This window comes from Hippocampus comes, unplaced genomic scaffold, assembly GCF_001891065.2.
Source record: "Hippocampus comes isolate QL1 unplaced genomic scaffold, H_comes_QL1_v1.1 scaffold113, whole genome shotgun sequence".
Classification (NCBI taxonomy): Eukaryota; Metazoa; Chordata; class Actinopteri; order Syngnathiformes; family Syngnathidae; genus Hippocampus; species Hippocampus comes.
In genome coordinates this window covers 248,139-258,887 of record NW_017806160.1, presented here as the reverse complement: position 1 = coordinate 258,887, position 10,749 = coordinate 248,139, and the positions used below count along the sequence as shown (strand labels likewise).

At 40.3% G+C, this 10,749-nt stretch overlaps 1 long non-coding RNA gene across 1 annotated transcript; it reads left to right on the top strand.

Moving 5' to 3' along the window:
- Positions 1 to 3,551: 3,551 nt before the first annotated feature.
- On the top strand, positions 3,552 to 4,089 carry LOC109531335 (uncharacterized). Its single transcript, XR_002171153.1, has 2 exons — positions 3,552 to 3,639; positions 3,789 to 4,089. It is a non-coding gene; the product is annotated as an uncharacterized LOC109531335 (long non-coding RNA).
- Positions 4,090 to 10,749: the final 6,660 nt, after the last annotated feature.

Here is a 10,749-nt window from a genome sequence, read left to right as displayed (position 1 = left end):
AACCCCTCCACACACTCACGCGCACCCAACACACGACGTGACTTCAGAGATCACCTATATGTCACGAAGCTCATTAACAAGTGTCTTAATGCAATGTCACATCGTACATACAAAAATAATGATGATGATAATAATAATAATAATAATAATAATAATAATAAAACCCACAAAAAGAATTGCGTTTTTCAGGGGAACCCGATCGGTGAAGTTGTGACTAGTGATGTGAAATTGTAATTATTTTCCATTTCAATAACAACAGTGAGTTGCTGTTTGACTTGCATAAGGTCGACCATTTGTTTATTGTGAAAGAATAGACTGAAGAAACTATTCTAAACTTGCAAACATCAAAAAGTGTACGTTTTTTATTTGACTGAAAAGGTACAGTAGAAGTGATCCTTCGCTGATTTACTTGGCTTTGATTGGGCGACATCTGGCGGCCAAAAAGGTTAGAACACCCCTTCAATGCTTTTCCTATTCAGACTCCACCGAGTTTACCAAGACTGTATGTGTTTAAAAACTGCATTGCAGTAACACGCTGCGGACATGCTGCCAAAAAAAAAAAAAAAAAGCCAAACAAATATGCGGCATCAATGCTTTTGAAATAAAAATTATATGAGACAATCTACTTGCAATTACTCAACCATTCCACTTCTGGAATGTACTGGATGGCACTCACGAAGCTTCATTTCGAACTGATGTTGCATTTCAAACTATTTGAAACCTACAAACAGCATGTGACTGCCATTGCCTCTGATTTTCTGATTTTGAATGGAGTTGTTCCACTTCTGGGAGCTAACTAGGCTTTTCCAAATTGTAACATCTGGAACTTTTATTGAGAACTGGTATTGCATTTTCAAATAAAAGTCAAAAAAAAATCTACATGTGACGACCATTACATATCATCATCATCACCATCATCATCATCTTCTCTTGCTTACCTAAGGTCAGGTCGCGGGAGCAGCACCTTAAGCAGGGAATCCCAGGCGTCCCTCTCGTAGTAGTAGTAGTCGTTTTCATGCCAAGCACAATATCGGCTTTATGCAACCAAATTTCAGATGAAGTGAGAGGTTATTTTTCCTCGGGTGTTTCTTGTACATCAAATTAAAGGCACATGATGAAAACAGAGATGGCTGATTCGTTCAAAGATCCTTTTTGTCATGTACTACTGCAAAGTCATAATGACGTTTTTTTTTGGGGGGGGGGGTCGGGGATTAAAAACTTGCCCATTAAGTGTTGTCAACTCAACAACAAAATCAAGAGCACTAAATCAGAAAGAGATTCTATCTGTCAAATGTTAACATGACATGGGTCATGTTAAGGTTCTGTTCAGCTGCGTGAACCTGTTGGTGGTTGAAATCCCTTTGATGATACTAGTGTAGCCTGTACTACCGGAGATAAATTCCTTGTGTGTTCTTCATACTTGGCCAATAAAGATGATTCTGATTCTGATTTAATCTCATGAATGTGCATCTGTGCTAAGAGGGAACACATTTATTTGTTTATCCGCAAGGTTGTACTTTCTAACTGAACTTGCGCTATAGACTACGTGAAACAATACAGTATACCAATTTGCTATCATGGCACTGATGATAGGTGAATTGAACGCGCGAGTATCTGATGCATTTAAATTGTGCACCTGACCTGCAGCTTACAACTCGGACATTGAAATAGAGACGAGTTTGTTTGAAAGTGCATGATTGCAGCGGAGACAAAGCCTCGTCAACAAAGGGATAATTGGCCAATTTATTGTTGATGATGCAACTCAACACATTTGCAATTCCTATGAGACAGATCCATTACCGATCCTGCCACCCATTGAAGGGCCAGTTTATTTATCCTGCAAAACCTGAAGAACAGACCAAAAGACACAAATTGTTTTTTGTGGTCAAATCATGATTTGATGGATTTGCAAACAGAAGGCAAACTGTTGTTGTCATTTTACAGTGCTGTGTGTGAAAGACTATTAAATTCACTGCCAGCCACTTTAGAGTATTCTGACATTTTCAAGACCGACAGGGTATTGTGGTCAATGTTTATAGATACACCAAACTACTGTCATCCTTTCATTACCATTACTTTTACATTAATGTAAAACCTAACATAAACGTACTGTTTTACTGTACTTCCTCAGGAAGAATTGCACATGTGAAGTCTGTTGTGCTCCACCTACTGCCCAAATGTGTGTACAAGCCACGCTAGCAACATGGTCACAGATCCATACAACAGACAAACCCGGACTTCAGTCAGAAAATCCACTGATGCGAGAAGTTAGTAGATTGCAACACCGGCATAAGCACGAAAGGTAAAAAAGTGACATTTCAGGATGAAGCTTACATGCTCAATGAGTTTTACACGTGTGCACACCCTTGATAACCAGTCTCGGGGAGTAATACTGTACATGTATCTGATGTCCTGTGTGTGTTTGTTTCATTCCAGCTCCAGCTGGAGTGAAGGGTGTTTCCCTCCTGCAGGCGCACCTGTTTCTTGCTCCCAATCAAGGCCTTGCCAAATATTTAAGGACTGCTAAATTGCCAACTCTCTGTTGGATGATTGACCTTGCTCGCTGTCCTGCCTCAAGTGTTATTTTCTGGACCTTCTTGCTCATGTTCCCTGTCGCTCTTGTCCGTTTAGATTCTGGTTTCGTAAGTGTTTTTGTTCGAGATTTTTTGCTGATTTTGCGTGTTTGGACTCTTGCTATTTCGGTTTTGCTGTTTGCCTAGCCTTTTGCGAGCGTTTTCTGTTCATGTTTTGTTTTCCTGTTTTTTTTTTTTTTTGCCAGCGATTTCTGTACTTTGTCGGACCTTCGTTTTTAATTAAATACATTTTTTAACAGATTTTATTTGTGTCTACGTTTGTGGGATCCTGTCAGTACCATAATTGCACATTCACATTTGGATTCCATCTACTGTCCGAAGACATCTGGGATAGGCTCCGGCGCGCCCCGCGACCCTTGTGAGTGTAAAGTGGATCGGAAAACGGATGGATGGAACATGAAGATTTTTTCTGGAGTTTTGCCTAACCATGTTTGACATCATCAGTCTGAACTTTCCAGTCTTCACCCACAGTGGTGTATTCTTGGCACATGCTATCACTGTGCATGCCTGATTAGACACCACTTAGTCATGTGCGTCATTTTGCGCATTGTAGTGACACAGGGCATTTTATAAATCATCTGACAGAGATACAATGGTGATACAATGACCCACAGATGAGTGAAGGATTGTCATTGATTCATGCCATGAGCAATACATGATTGGACAACAAAAATACACAAAATCTTTTCTCAAAGTGATGTGCCCAGTACAAGTACAAAGCCACATGACTTGTAATGAGGGATGTGGAATATTCATTTATTTGTATTTTTTTTCCAATAATACTTTCCTCCAAATTTTTGAATGTGAAAATGTTTTCGATATTGTGTTTCTTTTCACTGCGCCCTGAAATACACAGCCAGCAGGAAAGAAAAACAACCAGATACAGTATGCATTCTTCCATGAGGCACCTCATACTTTGATCTGAGAACATGTAAGCCTCAAATTTACAAATCATTATTGAATCCTTCTTGTCGAGCAATTTCAGGAGAGCAATCATAGCTGTGTATTGAGTATTCATCATCACTGTAAAAGAGCATGTATCAAAGTAAGTTTATTTGGAACGTTGAATCAGGTAGTAAAGAAGAATGCATGTTCTATTTCATTGGCCGCTTGGCAGGTTTCTAATGTGATTCGTGTTCCCCGTCAAGCGGCTCCTTCATTGTGAGGATGTTTGTGCTTCCTGTTCTGTCACAGCCCATGAAGAAACCTGCAGCAAAACACACCAGTCAGTTGTCATCTTGAGAATTTCTTTTGAGTTCCACTTTTTACACCAAGAGTCACATGAGGCTCTCAAATGGTCAGTTTATGTGTTTATTGCACACAATCTTGAGTAAGCAGAAGCGCTGTGTTTTTTTTTCTTTCACCAGCCCAGGTTGTGCCCCGCATTTCACCTGCAATCCCATGAGGGCAAGTGCAAAAGAAAAAGGATGGCTGCATGGATGATGAATGGTTTTGTCTTTCAGTGGAAAGCTTCAGTGAATGATGGTGCACATTCTATAGGCCCATTGAAAGGGAAAATTCCCTCACCTCAGCCTACACTTATTCAGAAATATCCCTCTCCTCTCTGGGTATGCTCTCCTCCAGGGACCGCTGTCTAAATGGAAAACAAGACATTGGCCACAACATTAGAAATGCCTGCAAAAACTTAACATCAATGACACCTCATTTTCACTGTTCGTGAGGCTCATTTTTTATAATTTTCGCTTCCAGTTTGCAGTCAGATATATATAAATTGAGCATTATTAACTTTGTAATTGCAGGATTTTTATAGAGCTCTTATATTAAATTGTCACCTATTAGACGGAGCAAGTGTAGCCTAATAGTATGATTCCTGTAATTGTTTATTGTCCAAGATGATTAAAAAAATCAGATGGCACACTCACTAGGCTCAGAATTTCTTCTTCCCATTAATCCAACAAAGATGTCATGCATTTCCCCTAAAAAGAGCCAAAATTACAGATCGTTCTTCAATATGCACACACGAAAAAAAAAAAAAAAATCAGAAGCAACAATTACTTACTTTTTAGTGGGTGTTGCATCGTGTTTGCATCTAAACAATTATTGCAAAGAAATGTATTTGAAACAATGGTTAGACATATATATTGTATATGGATACAGTATATTTTTAGTATATATAGAACTCTCTCACACGCACACCCACACACACACACACACACACACACACACACACACACACACATATATATATATATATAAAAGACTGAGTGTAAAAGAGAGAGAGGGACAGATTTTTTTTTTTAAACTCACCGGCAGCATCTCTTCTGCCCATCAAACCCACAAAACTGTCATAATCCAAATCGCTATACCTCTTCATGAGGTTCCGTTTAGGATTATTTAATCCCAGATGTTCCTGCTACGAAAGATCAGTCAGGTAAAACAAATCAACGTCTGGACAATGTCGGGAGCGGAAAAAAAAAAAACTTACAAGTGAAGTTGGCTTGCGTGACTCGGGATCGTCGCATCTAGATCGACTGCATCGAAGTTTGACGAGAAGGAGCAGAAACACCAGGAAAAAATGTCTTCTCATTTTCCCAGCAACACCTGCAAAATATTATTAGCGTCCCCCCCTGCCATTAAAGTCGATTTACTGCTGATTCTTGTCCTTTTCTCCAGCAATAAACCGCACTTGCAGCGCATTTAGTGCGTAAATACGCACGAAATGTTGGCAAACACATCCGAGGGAAAACTGCTCGGTCTTTTGTAAATATGATGTAATCATTTCATACCCGCCAATATGTGGAGAAGTTTTTTTCTTACCTGTTGTTTGGAGAGAAGTGGTCAAGTGCCGAGTGCAGTGAGAGCTGTTCCGATAAAATGCGGGTGGGGGTCTACCCTTTGGGGGCAATAAATAATAGCTGGAAACCTGCGTAACGCCAATCAGCAAGTAGAACGTAGGTGGAGTAGAGGGTCTTATATCACGCTGGGCTGAAAAGGATTGTAGCCTGCTCATTGATGGGTTCTCCCCACCCCTTCTGACACGCTCGCACAGACGTCTAGGCTATACACACAGACATCATGACAAAGCCCACACACATTTGTGGAAGGATAATTGAGGCACCAGAACATTATGATCATGAAAAAGTCAATTTTCTTGTCTTCCCTGTCATGTATCCATCTCATTGAGGCGATATACGGCTGTGTTCCCTTTGGTGCCTTTCCACTCCAGCGACCAGTTGACATGGTCACTGTCAGGATCCTAATCTTTTTAGGAAGTCATTATCAAGATAGCAGCTGCCTCTGCATGTCACTATATGCAAGATGGTGATGGATGTGACAAGATGGGCCACACAGCTGCGCTTGGAGCTGACTTGTGAACTGTAGGCTGTATAAACGGAAACGCAGACCCCAATTCCAATGAAACACTAATCAATCCAATAATTATCCATTTTATCCTATATTAAATGGAATACTGTACAAAGGCAAGACATTTAATGTTCAAATTGGTACATTTGCTTGTTTTTGCAGGGGCCAAAAATTCACTCATTTTGATCTTGATGCCTGTTCCAAAAAAGCAGGGTCAGGGACATGACAAGCACTGTGTTCCAGTGAACTCAAGGTTGTTAATATTATACAGTTACCACTAATGGTAGGCTCTACTGCACACACTGTAATCACACAGTGCGGCGAGCAATTATTATTCTACAAGAAATAAAGTTGCCATTAGCACTGTGTGTGTGTGTGTGTGTGTGTGTGTGTGTGTGTGTGTGTGTGTGTGTGTGTGTGTGTGTGTGTGTGTGTGTGTGTGTGTGTGTTCAGTCTGTTCCAAACTTCCACTCCACAAACAGATGTACAAAAGCTTTTCATTTGTGTCATTAAGTACTTTGTCTTTAAATCATATATTCCCTTCAAAGTATATCCACCCTTTCTCTTGGTGAAGATATTTTGGATATTGCCTTGGGGTAAAATATGTTGTGCTTTCACCATTAATTGTACAGTTTTAGATTCCACAAGAGGGTGGAAACAGTCAATTTGTGTGGTGAAGGGATCCAACATTATAGACTGCTCTTCGAGCCCTTTTTGCAATATAAACAGGAGGTTGTAGTGAATTCTTGTCGGTGATCCGACAAACTTCTGGACACTAATTTAAATATGGTAATCGCAAAACTTTGCATTGAACACAATCCGATGATCCTGCTCCTCTTTGGCCCGGAGGACTCAACATCCATAATTTCCAAAAAACAATCGGAAATGTGGGCTCCTCAGACCACAGCATACTTTTAACTTTGCGTCAGTCCAGCTCAGAGGAGCTCGGGCCCAGAGAAGCCAGGAGTGTTCCTGGATGTTGTTATTATATGGTTCACCTGCTCATTATGTAAATCAAGTTGAGTCATTTCCCCTTTCTGTAGGAGCTTCAGACAGTCAGATTTCATGCTAGCACTAAGCCGACCATTTAGCTTGCAATTACACAAGCAATTACTCTTCTGTTGTGCCTGTTCAAAATGCAAATCAACATGAATATTTCATCAAATCAAAGTTTGAGATCACAGGTACAAAACAGTCGGTAGGATCTACAAGAGCTGCTTTTGCCCTCTATAGTTTATAATCCTCTGGAAGAGGACGACAAAGTGTCAAATCACAAAGGGTTACCATTGCCATGTTTTAGTGATGACTTCCACTTTCCATATTTGTCCTGTTGCTGCATGCCGTAACAAGGGGATGGCAACAGTGCAGGGGTGTGGCTGACGATGGGAGATCTGACAGAAGTGGGGAAGTCATTAATTGTGCGTTTACATTATTGATGTGTGTTTTTGTCATCCCTGTTAATCAAAGCGGAGTAAGCTAAAGCCAGGGGCTGTTTTTCCACAACATGCCAAAGCCGCTTTGCTCGGATGGATCTTGGTCCAAATGCATGTCACAGACCGTCACATAGAGTACCTTCAATGATATGACATGATCCAGAATTGACAGTTTGTTTGGATATTAGCCATCCCACCAACAGTCTCCGAATGTGTACTGGTGCCTTGATGTTTGAATCTCCAACTGGAGTTTTACCACAACTTTGATGAAAACTTCAAAGTTCAAACTATGTTTTGGTGTCATGTTGCATGATGTCATCTTACGTATCATGTGCACGAGACTTCCCATTTAAGCCACCATCGAAAGATCCATTTCAGTGCGCTTCAGAGGACTCTCTCACTGTCCTGCATTGCTTTTTTTCTTCAACACGTGTATCATATTTGTGAGGAAAGATCATGCAGTTCATGGAGTGAGCGAGCTACGCCACTGACGTTCAACTCCAGCCATGCGGTCAGTCTTCTTTCTGTACTTTGATAGTTTGAAGCGGCTCAACAACAAAATTATACAAGCATGAAAAATCATTCTTCTTCTGGACATCTTTCATGGCCAGTGCTTCTATTGTCACAGAACATGAAAGATCCGTCAAGATGCTCTAAAGCGGTTGGCAATATGGAAACTTCTGCTTTGAAAAAGGCTGGCAGTAATCTCCATCCATCCATTTTCTGATCCGCTTATCCTCACAAGGGTCGCGGGCGTGCTGGAGCCAATCTCAGCTGTCTTCGGGTCGTAGGCGGGGGACACCCTGAACGGGTTGCCAGCCAGTCGCAGGGGACACACAACCATCCGCCCCCACGCTCATACCTCGGGACAATTTAGTGGATTCCGTTAAACTGCCATACATGTTGTTGGAGAACATGCAAACGCCACACAGGAAGGCGAAAGCCAGAATCGAACCCTGCACCTCTGCATGTTTATGAATCAAAATTCTTGCTCGATGACAGTCTCATGTTCTGCTTCGTCTTTGTTTTTGTTTTCAGGACCAGCTGGAGGGGAGCGCTTGCCTCTTCAGTGGTACACCTGTTTCTCGTTACCACTCACACCTTGCCGTGTATTTAAGGACTACCAAACTGCCTAGTCACTGTCAGATTATTGACCATGCTTGCTGTTTGCTCAAGAGAAATTTTCTAGACGCCTCATTCATGGTTATAGTTTCTCTTGTTTCAATATTTTTCTTGTTTAGTAAGTATTTTTGGATTTCTTGTTATTCTTGGATTATTTAAATTTTCTATAATTGAACTTTCACCATTTCATGTTGTGTATTTTCAGGTATCAAAATTACCTTGCCGTTTGCAATTATTTTTTATTCGTATTGGCTTTTCCTGGTTTTGTGTCACCCACGCTTTCTATTTATACTTTGTCACCACTTTGTTTTTCTGTAAATATTTTTTGTACCGTCGTTTGTATGAGTCGATGTTTGTGGGATCCACTTACCATCTGGTCTATTTTCGGATCTTGTCAGGCAGCAAATGCCCACAGTACCCTAATTTGCATAACTCGCGCAGATCGCCCCCCACCCCCCACCCCAAAAAAGGCATCCATTTGACGCATCTTAGCCAATGCGTAGAGGTTTGAAAAAAAAAAAACAGTTTCAAGAGATGAGGTTTAAAATCTGTTCTACACCTGGCTGTGAACCAGTGTGAAGCCTTTCGGAACGAAGTACTGTAAAATGTTCTAATCTGTTTCTTCTTTGTTTCCTTTTAGAGAGAAACATAAAGTAGACACAGGTTAGTTGTCTTAGTGGGCCACAATAAAATTAAAAAAAAAACAAAAACAAGATACTGTGGGCACAATCTGTCCACCGGGCTTTGAGTTTGACATGGGATTTACGGTCTTTCATTCATAACCGACCATGCATGTTTTTTTAACCGACCGTGCATGTGATTTAGTTCATGCCTGAGCTCTGCTCAGAGGTTACTGAATCATTTCTCATACAGTAAAGGCCAGCAGGATGTTCATGCCTTGACCAGAAACAGCAGGAGGGCCCATTACTGAGAGGACCGGAGACAAAACTCTCCAACATGTTGAGCCCCTTGAACATGAATGCGCATGAGGATGTGCATGCAGTTTGCGTCTTGCTGTCTTTTTCCTCTTCAAACAGTCTTTATTATTATTATATGTTTTAAAAGGTAATCTCCGCAACATAATTTTGGCATTTTGTGCGCACATTTAGTCATAGTCAAGAATCTTATTCATACAGTGATGGCTTGAAATAGGAATTCTCAAATCATCTTTCCTCACTGAATAATAGAAATCTGATAAATGGAAATTTCAAATTTTCGGTTTCAGAATATATATATATACTGTATATATTAGATTGGATACTTGAATGTCATCGTAATGCTGATTAGCAATTTGCGGCAGTTTAAAATGACACATTAATACAAAGGTTGAGAGTAATGCTAACACTAATAATAATGATCATACTAAGTCAGATGCAAATTTTAAATCCATAGACATGCTTTAGATTTTAACTAGCACAACATACTAGGATTAGAAAACTGACATATTGAGGGAAAAGGGAAATAGCAGTAGTCAAAGGAGGAAAAAAGGTTAGCCAGTTAGATGTAAACGCTATCAACAAATTATAAAAATTTACATTAGGTCAAAATAAAATAGACACCATGCTTAGAACTGGTCTCTACAAATTATTTTTAGACCCCCTTCAACATAAAAATAGAACTGGTGATTGGTTTACTGTTTAGCCACCATCATCAAGTCCGTTAGAGATAGCAATATGCCAAAAGAGGGCGGCAGAGGGAAGTCGTAGGGAGGGTGATCGGGTGAGTCGTTGTCGATACTTTTTGAAAAATTATTTTTCATACTGCAGTAATCGGGCAGTGCTTTGCATTTGAATCCACAGGCCAACTATCTCTTTCAATTTAAGATCTAATAGAAAGTAATGTAATTAATCGTCAAGGTGATTTTTCTGCCCCCATATCCTTTTTGGCGCCCCTTGGAATCCTTGGCACCCTTAAGATCTGCTTAAATGGCCTAATGGGTGAGCAGGCCGAGTCACAGAGGAAAAAGAATATGTGTGTATTGCATGTTACCAGTCTATATGTGTTGCTCCACCCTTTGTGTGCCAATAACCATTTTCGCAAGGGTTCTGACACCTTCTATGGTATTTTGCACACAGCGTTAACATGAAACTCAACAGACTTATTTCAACTCAACTCAACTGTATTTATAGAGCACTTTCAAACAGCCATCGCTGCATACAAAGTGCTGTACATGGAGCAAATTAACATATACAACAAACAGTAAAGCAAATCGGTAATAAAAACAGTAGAAAGCACCGAACAGCAAAACCAAGAACAATCTAAGTCATGCTGAGTCA